This window comes from Carya illinoinensis, chromosome 8, assembly GCF_018687715.1.
Source record: "Carya illinoinensis cultivar Pawnee chromosome 8, C.illinoinensisPawnee_v1, whole genome shotgun sequence".
NCBI lineage: Eukaryota > Viridiplantae > Streptophyta > Magnoliopsida > Fagales > Juglandaceae > Carya > Carya illinoinensis.
In genome coordinates, this window is record NC_056759.1 from 7,151,357 (window position 1) to 7,163,231 (window position 11,875).

Sequence of the window (11,875 nt, forward strand, 5' to 3'; positions counted from 1 at the left end):
AGAGCATCTCCCGAAGCTGCATTTCTTTCGATAAGCTTCTTTGTTTCCCCTTACGTATTGTTTGTGTGCTCGCGTGTGAACCCGTGCTTGCAATATGTTAGTTTTTGATAATTCAAAGGTAAAGTGAAAACCTACTATTTGACAGCATAAAAATGATACTTATCATTCTCACACCACATATCAAAATGTTATTTGTCATTGATCTATTTAAACACATCAACATGTTTGTGTTTAACTATAATGACAAAAATGATAAATCACATATTAATATGTAGAGTAAGAGATAATAAGTAGAATTTTTCTTTCACAGCAAACATTTTCTTACTTTTCTAGTTTCCTAATGATTTGAGACACTTCTTTTTTTTTTGTAAGTCAATTGTAACACCTCGGTCCCCCGATCTTGGAGATCCAGAGAGTTAACTATTATAACCTAAAATCATCTCTCATAACATAATTATATATTCTAAATTTCAAATAAATTATAAATTCATTTATTCCAACCAAATATAAATGTTCCTCCACCAGGAAACTAAAGAAATGCCTTAATAAAATAAATTAGAATCTCCACAAAGACTCGGAATTATCCATAACTCAAAAACACCAAAATAACAGAAAATATTAAATCTATCAAAAGACTCCCCAATAACTATTTGTACCATCTGGCATATATTTCTTTACGATCATTAAAACTTGTTAACATTTCCTACTCTTGACTTCCAGCTGAAGCATAAAAAATATCTGAAAAATATTGTGAAGATAAGGGGTGAGTTATCAACAATTCAGTAACGGAGAACATATACTAGTATATAAATATGAGCATTTATAGATTTCAAAATGCATAACAAAATATTTACTTTCAAAATGCATGACCAGAATATTTGGTTTCAAAATGCAGAATCAAAACATGTTATGAAAAATATCAGAGCGAAAGTTCAAAATATTCTTATTCAAAATTCCTTTGGCATAGCATAATGAAACATCACATCAGAAACAAAATTCCATGTTTAACCCCGTGGTAAGATTGTGCAAACCCCAACGGTCAATCAAGCAAAAACAGAATGAGAAATCTCCCATTTATTCATTCTCAGAGCCCCAAGTATACACACAGGAAAGACCATGCAGAAAAACCACTTTGATTTCCAAAATGGGTACACCAGAAACAAAAAAGTTGATACCAACCCGAATAAAGGCTATCGTTTTACACATGTGGTAAGGTTAGAACAGAATAGAAACAGAATGTCATACTAAAGGTTTTTAGAAGTCACATCATATCATATCAGAGTATAGAACTTCTTTAGAACACAGCAAAATCATATCATAGTCATATAATTATGCACAAATTTTCATACTCGCTCCTTTTTGCATAGTTCATAAACATTATACCAAAAATAAACTCATGTCTACATCAATCATGATAGAAAATACTTTCTTCTTATACAAAATTTCATGTTAATGCAGAACAAATAATTGAAATTGTTTCAAATTTTATTTCAAAACCAAAATGCATATTTTCCAAATGGAGCTGCTACAGATACACATGGATCTCACAAAGGGATCCCACACTCTGACATCAGTTTTTTTCTTTTATTTGTTTTCTATCCATGGCGGGAGCAGAAATTTCATGTCTGTAGAGTTCCCAACCCCATGCTATCCCGTCTGTACTCTATAGAGTTCCCAGTGTCCCTGCAAATAATCTTCCAGCAACCCAATATCAGCCACGATAACTTCTGAACACACTTGCAAATTCTAATTTCCTAGCAGGAAGCTCTACTTCTTTTTTCTTCAGACTATGTGCCATACACAATTCAACCGGTATATTTTGGAAAATGCAATATAAAATTAAAATAAATGAACTCACAGAATCTTGTATATACTGGACCGGTCCATCCCTCCCAGGTTATGAGGATGGTAATGACCATAAATGTGATAACAATAAAGACCAAGCAAGGAATACATTTACTTGAAAATTTACTTAAAAATTTCATGGCATTTATCCCATAAAAAAAGAAACTAAAAAAAGAAGAAGTGAAAAGACAAAGCAGACATCAAAACTGATATGTAATCAAGTAATTTTACCTGTTTTTGTGCCACCAAATCACCATACCTTGTCATAATAACTCTTGAAGACCACCTTCCACCAAATCTTTAGGCCAAAGTAGCCCAGGTATTTTTCAATTCCTTCTATTAAATATGGCCATATTCAATTCCTTGTTTGTTTTGACCAAACGAAAACTCACCATATAAGGGCGCAGAACTCACATATTATTGCAAGAATTGTTAAAATCTTGTTATTGATCTACAAGATGAATCTTAGGTTGAGTGAGGGGATCTAGAAATTGGTTAGGCTGAATCTTGTATGAAGGTTTAGAATCCCTCGAAGTATTCCTTTATCAATATACTTGTGACTCTTTGAAGCCTTTTGTCAAACACGTTTCCCACATTTCTCATTTTAATTCCTGTAGCTTCCATTCATAATTCCACCAAATCCTTACTACACCATAACATTGACAGCAACAATATAGCATCCATTACAACAAGTGTCTAACAATAAATAGAAATGGAAGTTGCATAGACACAAATGAAAACGCCATGAACTTGAAAAATCCCTCAAGAATGAAAAAAGAAAAGCAACCACAAGTCGAACAAAATGTATCAGTCTGGGAAGGAGCCCGTCTAGTCTTATCATGGGTCGGTCTGGGAAGAAAAAGGAAGAAGAGAAAGGCAGAAGGATGGGCGACAGTTTGTTGGCAACGGCTTGTGGGCAACTACAACGGTCTGGGAAGGAAAATAGAGGAGGGAGATGGGAAGGGAGAGCAGGTTATCTGGATTCAGGGGAAAAACAATTTTAAACTGACCTGTCATTATGCCATGTCAATGTGTGGGATTCCTTTATATCCCTAGTAGTTTCCTTTTCCAAAATCCATCTCAGTTCATTTCTTTTATGTAAAATCTAATATAGGAATCTCGCTTATTTAGACATTTTAGCTTTTCAAAAATTTTCTACAATAGTACCAAACGAATATTACTCGTCACCTATAAGATAGTTATGTAACTTCCGTAAATTTTCAATAGAATACGTATTTTGATACTTAAACGTGAAATATCAAAACAACCTATTTTTCCTAAAAATCTAAAATTCACCTAACCCTAAAATATTATCATCTCTCAAATTCATTGATATCCACTTAATTTTTTCGAGTAATACATTAGTTTCAAATTATTACGGAAGGGTGGCTGGTCGACATCACTGGACTTCACTGAGTCGTGGCTAGTGGCACCTAACAGGATCAACAGCTAGGAGGAAGGGGTTGCTCTGTTTAGGTGTGGTGAAAACAGAGGCTTTTGCATGATGACTTGCGGTGGCTCTACTTGTGGTTGAGGAGAAGGGTGGCATTATCTACAGCTGTGGAAGGAGGCATGGAGAAGCTGCTGAACGAGGGTTGTTGCAGCTTGTGGAGGTGCAACATAGCCTTTGGGCAGTGAGTGGACGTACACAGGTTGGGTGGTGCAGAGACAACGATGGATAGCAGTTGGCAACTAGTTCGTGGTACTGCACGTGTGGTTGGGCTACTCTACGTGGTTCTCGGTCTACAGCATGGGGTGGAAGTGGAGTGGGTCTTCACCTTTCAGTGGTGGTGGTGCAGCGATGCTAGCGACGAGATCCAAGGCTGCAACTCGGTTACTTTCATGGTGGTTTGTGCATGGGAAGGGCTACATTACGTTCAACTTGAATGGGAAGCTTGGCTTATGGTGATGTAATGTTACGAAGAAAGAATTATGGACAAAATTCTCTGATTCTTATTGAAAGAATTGGGTATATTTATACATGAATAAGAGTAAAATAAGAAAATTGATTTAATATACAATAACTTGAGACAATTCCTAACAGTTTTCTCTACTGTTATCTTCTAGAAATTGCTCTGATGTTGGATGTAACGAAGCCAATGAGTGGCTTCCTGACTTATTTTATGTGTTGTACGTCCTGCCTTTAGACGTTTGTCTAAATGAGAAATAGGGTCTGTTATTCTGATATGCCCCCTTGAGTCCAATGAAGTTTCCACTACATTGAGACTCGTTCTAAGACGATGAAAGTTGTCCGCAACCAATAGTTTTGTCAAAACATCCACAATTTGATCATGAGAGTTGCAGAAAGAGACTTGTAAAGATTTGGCTGCTACACGGTCCCTAACAAAATGAAAGTTGATGTCCATATGCTTCGTCTTGGAGTGAAAAACTGGGTTGACTGAAAGGTAGGTAGCTCCGATGTTGTCGCACCACAAAGTAGGAGCTCGCGAAAGTGAGATACCAAGGTCTTGAAGCATTGTCTAAAGCCAGATGGTTTCGGCAGCTGAAGAAGCAAGGGACTTATAATCAGCTTCAATAGAGGATCGTGCAACCATGCTCTGTTTCTTGGAGCTCCATGAGATCAGATGAGAATCGAGATACATACAAAAACCACCAGTCGATCTCCTGTCGTCGGGACATCCTCCCCAGTCGGCATCACTGTAAGTTTGAAGATGGAAGCCACGTTGAGGTTTAAAAAGCAACTCGAAATTGATAGTACCTTTGAGATATCGAAGCACTAGTTTTACAGCAGTCCAGTGGGAAATTTTTGGTGAGTGCATGAATTAACATATCTTATTCACTGCAAAGGAGATATTTGGTCTTGTTAGAGATAAATGCTGGAGTCCACCAATGATGCTATGATATAGAGTTACATCGTCAAAGTCAAGAGAATCATGTTTGGACAATTTAAGGGAGGAAGCCATTGGAGATGAAATAGGCTTGGCGAGGAGCATGTGACTTCTGGAAAGTAAGGCTTTGATGTACTTCCTTTGTGACAAAAATAACCCAGTCTGAGAATGATCAACTTCAACACCAAGGAAATAGGAAAGGCATCCCAATTCCTTCACAGGAAAGGCACGGCCCAAATCATGGATGAGGTTGTCAATGGCAAATTGATGAGAAGTAGTGATGACTATGTCATCTACATACACAAGAAAATAAATGGATACATTAGAGTGCCGTAAGACAAAAAGTGAAGGATCTGCTTTTGAGGAGATGAAGCCATAGTTCAGGAGCCATGAAGACAGTTGAGCAAACCAACCACAAAATCCTGAGGTTGCTGCATATAAACTTCATCAGACAAATTACCATGTAAAAAGGCATTTTGAATATCAAGTTGCCTTAATGGCCAAGCACGAGTAACAGCAATGGAAATTATTAATCTAATGGTAGAGGGCTTTACAACTGGACTAAAAGTCTCAATGTAATCCAAACTATGTTGCTGATGATAACCCTTTGCAACTAATCTCGCTTTCCTTCTTTCAAAAGATCCATCAGCTCAAGTTTTGGTGCGGTAAACCCAGCGGCAACCAAGAATGTTGGTCGTGGATGTAGGAGGAACCAGACTCCAAGTCTGATTTTGTTGCAAAGCCGTAAATTTATGATGCATGGCCTCCCACCATTTAGGAAATTTTACATCTGCAAAGAAGCTAGAAGGTTCATTAGGAACTGTAAGAGAAGCTATGAAACAATACTGAGATGAGTATGGTAGGGTTCCATCTGTAAATATTCGTGGCCTTGCTGAGTTTGTTTGTGCACAAGTTATAATTGGAAAGCGAGGAGGAATAAGAGATGAGGGAGGAACTGGGTTCGGAGAAGGATTGATTGGAAGAAAATTTGCAAAGGAAGACGAGGTAGATGACGGTATGGAAAGGAGAGAATTTGAAGTAGGTTGGGTTGAAGGATGCGGGCTTGGTTCAGGTGCAGGCCCAAGAATAGAAGATTGAAAAATAGGCAACGGAACTGCAAGATTTATGAGAGGGTGAGGGGCTGAAGTGGGCCGTGATTTTGAAAGTGGAAATGAAGACTCGTTAAAAACTACATCCCGTGAAAAATAGAGTCTATTGGTTTTTAAGTCAAGGCACTTGTAGCCTTTATGAGAGGAGCTGTAGCCCAAAAACAAGCACGAGATAGATTTGAAAGCAAATTTGTGTGAAAGATACAATCGAATATTAGGCCAACATTCATGACCAAACACTTAAAAATTTATAATTAGGTTCACAATTGTGAATAAGAAAATGTGGTGTTTGATTGTTTATGGTAGGAGTTGGTAAAATATTAATCAGGTAAACAGCAGTTTCAAAGGCGTCGGCCCAATAAGTGGTAAAGATGAGTGGGCCAACAATGCAAGGCCTGTTTCAACAATGTGGCGATGTTTTCTTTCAACAAACCCATTTTGTTGATGAGTGTGAGGGCATGAAAACTAATGTGTGATTCCAAATTTTTTACATATTAGAGTTAGAGGTTTAAATTCACCCCCACATTCAGTTTGAAGAATAAGAAGTTTTAAGTTACATAGGCATTCAATATATGGTAAAAAGGTGCTAAAAACTGAAACAACATCATATTTAAGTTTCAGTGGAAACAACCAAGTATATCGTGTGTATTGATCCACAAAAGAAAAATAGTATTTAAAACCCAGCCGAGAAGCATGAGAGGTTGGGCCCCAAATATCAGCACAAAGAAGTTGAAGAGGACGAGAATAAGTATTTTGACTATTACAAAATGGTAATTGATGGGCCTTAGCGAGTGGACATTCTAAACAAAAAAACTTTGAGTCAAAAGAAGAAACTGGTAAACACTTTTCTCATAGAACCCGTGAGACAAGATTTAAGGAGGGATGTCCTAGCCTTCAGTGCCATTGAGCTATTGTTGTTCGTTCACCAAGATGAATGGTTGGACTTTGTGGCTGTGCTAACTTGAAGGGGAAAACATAGAGGCCATTACGTGTTGGCCCTGTGAGGAGGACCTTCTTTGTCTTGTTGTCCTTTACAGTAAAATGAGAGGAGTGAAATTCAAAGAAACATGAATTGTCAATGCAAAAATGCATAACAGAGACAAGGTTCTTGGTAATATCTGGAACATGCAATAGATTACGAAGAAAAAAAGAAGAGGAAGTAGAGTAGAGGCAAGAGTCATCGAAATTTTGAATAGGTATCCCACTACCATCTCCAACGCGAATTGAATCACTACCACTATACTGCTCAGATGAAATATTCAAATTATTAAAGTCATTTGTAATATGATGAGTAGCAACAGAATTAGGGTACCGAGTTGAATCAGACAGAGAATCTGGAGCTGTGAAATTTGCTTAGAAGGATCATGGAGGCTCGTATTAATAAGCATGATCAAATCGATAATGGCATTGCAGGGCGACATGTCCTGACTTGTTACACACTTGACAGGTAGGGCGATGAGAAGTGTACTGCTATTGTGAAAAGCCACTGGGAGAGGAGGAGCAACCACCTCGATTGTTATAGAAGGGATGACCCCGACTATGTCCTTGATGGCCAGCACGATAAGATCCACATCCACGATTATCCAGGTTGGTAGCAACACTGAGGTTAGCAGAGGGATCAAGAGAGAAAGTTGTACTTCGATGCTGATGAGTGGTGCGACTTTCATGAATTAAAAGTAATTGAAACAATTCATGAAAGGAGATGGGCTCTGCCCGTGCATTGACAGTAGTTATAAAGACTTCATAAGAGGAGCCAAGACCGTTGAGAAAATAAGTAACTACTTCTTTGTCAGGAAGAGAGTTACCTGTAGTGGCCAAGGAGTCTACAAGTGAACAGACCTTGCCGAAATAGTTGGTGATGATCTGATCTCCTTTTGAAAGAGTTGGAATCGTATTTGAAATTACTGAGCCTAAGAGTGAGAGGCAAACATAGATGCCAAGGAGAGCCAGAGGGCACGAGCTGTTGTAGAGGACAGAACATGACCAAGCAGAGAGTCTGGAAGAGAGGAGAAAAGAACACTTAAGACTAGTTGATCAATGAGCTGCCATGAGATAAAAGTTGGGTTGCGTTTGGATGGTAAGTCTGAGGATGCAGGTAAGGATTCAGAGGGAGGGAGACTGGTCCCATCAACATAGAAGTAGAGGTCTTGACCTCGTAGGTAAGTAGAGATTTGCACTGTCCATAGGAGATAATTTTCATTGGTTAACTTGGTTGTGATGATATGAGAGAAGGAAGAGAGAAAGGGAGAAGGAGATGAGGCAGCCATGGAGAATGACGATTAGTCTGAGGCTTGTGATACCATGTTACGAAGAAAGAATTATGGAAAAACTTATTTGATTCTTATTTAAAGAATTGGGCATATTTATACATGAATAAGAGTAAAATAAGAAAATAAATTTAATATACAATAACTTGAGACAATTCCTAACAGTTTTCTTTACTGTTATCTTCTAGAAGATGCTCTGCTGTTGGTTGTAACGAAGCTGATAAGTGGCCTTGCTGACTTATTTTATTTGTGCTGCACTTCTTGCCTTCTAGACGTTTGTCTAAATGTGAAATAGGATTTGTTCTTCTGATATGCAAGGATGGCATCCATCAAGGTGTTGGCTGGGCAATGTGGCATGAAAGAAGAAGTATGGAAAAAAAAAGGGCTTTTGGTGATGGTGATGGCAACATACAAGATGGGTTGATATTCTTAGACAGAGAAGTGGGAATGAGACTTGGGGGTTGAGGTGTCGTGGCCGAGCAATGCTTGATGGTAAATTATGGGGAAGGTGCAGCAACCCTAGTTTGAGGAAGGTGCAAGTTTCCAAACTTTTTACGAGAATTTTGATGCAAAAACCATGAGCAAGAAGATTACCCTGAAAGTGAGTAGACTAGATGGTACGAAAACTCAAACTTCTCGATTTTCTCACCAAGCAATGAGTCAAACACGACCACCCAATCTTTTAGCTTCATCAACAAAATCAAAAAACTCGTTGAAGTACAATGATAAAAGCTAAACAAGGTTCAGAACAATGACAAGCATCAATAACTTCAACAAGATCTTTTTCTCGCAACAGTGTCTAAGAATTAAACCATGAAAGCTGCAGAGTTTGCAATGATGATACCTTTTTTGTAAAATATCAAAGATTTTTGCCAATGAAATGGGGAAAAATGGCCTCTTAGAGGAGTGAGGAGCTTCTAGCCGATTTGATGGTAAAGCTCAATAGCCGTGTTGAAGGAGAGCAGCAAATCGTGAGGATCAGAGAGAGAGAGAGAGAGAGATGGAGGAATGAGAAACTCTAATATGAGAGAGAGACCAACGAATTTTTTTTTTAATTTAGTATAAAAGAACAGCTGATGTCAGCGGCATGCTCAAATTCGTCCCTAAAATTGCTTATACGTAGCGTTCCTCTATAATGTATAGTGTTCCTGTGAACCCTAGTGGGAAGGAGACGTGCATGGAGTAAAAACTTATCCGAAACTAATAGTTGGTTCTAACGGGCTTGGTTCTTGGGCCCACAAGGTTTGGGCTTTTTCCCTAAACTTTGGGTCTCGATTCAACGTCCAAAATAATCTAATTTGTCCCACAAATTTCTCAGCCCAAGAAAAGATTTCACCTAATCCAAAAATCTTTAATGATTTTTCACTTAACTAGTAAGCTCAATAAAAATAAAATTCGATATCCGCCAAAATAAAAATTTGGACTCGTAGTCCCTTCCAAAAAAATAAAAAAATACTATTAATCTTAAGTAAACTTTTCATCTATATAACTTTAAAAATTTTAAAAAGCTGATTTGTGCTTGACATGGGTGTTACATCAATAATTAAAAAGACATCCAATATGCACAATGGACCAAAGTTGTTTTTGTTGGGGAAGGCAAAGTTAAGTTTTTAAGTTTGATCAAAACATAGCTCTAACATGATGGGTAGTTTTTTTTTTTTTTAAATAGTAATCATAAAACAAAACAGTAAAGAATTTTATTATAAATCGCAGTTTGATATCTTAAATTCAACTCATTGAGCTGATTAGGCTCCTTGAGTCCAACATTAGGTTATACGCAATTCCAGAACAAAATTTAATTTGTCCCAACTCCAACAACTCAATTTTTACGGGTCAAATTATTCTCTTTTGAGAAGTGTATCAGTGCAAAACTACAAATATACAGTATCGTAATTTTATTATAAAATGATAAGAAAAATACCATCTTCATAGATTAGTAACTTACTTTTGACAAATACTAAAATTAAATTAATCTTGACTTTATTTAGATAAGTCATTAAGATTTTTGTAATTACAATTTAAAATAAAATCAATTCAAAGAAAATACTCAAAGGAAAAAAAAGCTGTTGTTCGAAGATCAAATTAATGAGAAAGAAAATTTCTAGAAAATTGATTTCATTTAATTTCTCACTATGCTTTACTCATCGAATTAATTGAATTTAATTCTTTCTGTTTGTTAGCAAATCTCTAAACTCATCCAAAAACCTCTTTCGATAGTCAATTGAAAATATTCTTGTCTATCATTTTATATAAGAGTATGCAAATTAATAAAACAAGAAAGCATTAAGACCAACGATTTTAATACTACATAGGTTCATACAAGTCTTTCAATTTCGAATATCTACCTATTTTGAAATATTCAAGATCTATCCTATAATTTTCTCTTTCGATAGCAAATCATAATATTAAAATCATTTAATTAATGGACAGTCAATTAGAACTAATAAGCTTAGAATAAATCAGATAAATATAAAAGAGAATTATTTCAAATTAGTATAGAAAAATAAGTATAGTTTGAAATTAGATTATATCGTTTTCTTAAAATAAAAATAAAAAAATTAGTTAATATTGAAAATTAAATTCAACATAAATGAATTTATCATAATTTTTAAAAAAAATACTCATAATATGCAGTATTCTCCACTTTTTTCTTCAAATTTTCCTCTAAGCATGTTACACGCCGACACTACTGGGAAGAGAACAGAAGAAGAACTCGGCACTAGTTCACTTAGGTTGTCTCAGAAGACTTGATGCTGAGATATGGGTTCCGTGTAAGGGCTGGACTGAAGAGATGGGCTGGGGCATCGGCTGAAAGGAGGATATTGTTTGGGCCTCTAACGGGCCGGCAAGGAGCATGACCCATTTTATTTCCTGCTTTAATTCCATTAAATCTGTAACCAACAAGGGCAATCCTGTCTTTCTTCATTACTAGTATATCTAGCATAACATTAGCGTAGGGGAATCATCGAGAAGAAAAGTAAGAAAGTTGTATTCTGTTTTCATCTCATTCACGGAGGAGCTCCCCTCGAAGAGAGCCTCATCATTTCCCTGTTTTTTTCTACTCAATACAGATGAATTCCATTACAGATTGTTCTAGTTCCTTCTAATTCTAATCTGATCTATTACAAGTGGTATCCAAAGCCCCTTTCCTGCCCTGTGGAAATGGCTGAAAATACTCGCATGAAAGATTTACAAGAGGGACTCAATGCCTAAAAGAAAGCTACGGAACAGCATATAAAAAATACTGATAGCCAGTTTAATACAATAGGAGTGGAAATGCTAGCTATGCGACGCTAGATGGAGGCAATGCTGAAGCAGTTTTCGGGTATGGCAGCAGACCTGTAGTGTGTGAAGACAACATTATCAAGTGAATCATCCAGAAATCATCAACACAATGAAGATCTGGAAAACAATGATGCAAGAAGGGTACCTCATAATTCTGACATCCAGCCAAGGCCTATTCGATTGGATTTTCCAGTCTTCAACGGTGATAACCCCCATGGATGGTTGTTTAAGGTAAAACATTTTTGTACTTATCATAGTATCCTTCCTCAGCATAAAATGCGCTTAGTGTCCCTTCACATGGAAGGGAAAGCACTGGTTTGGTTTCAAGATTTGGAGGAGTCTGGAAGGATAAACACGTGGGATGCTTTTGTTAAGGCATTATTAATTAGATTTGGCCCAACCACATATGATGACCCAATGGAACAGTTGGCTAAGTTGAACCAGAAGGGTAGTGTGGATGATTATAAATATGATTTTGAAGTCTTGTCTAATAGGCTGCGTGGAGTATCTGAGGATTGCA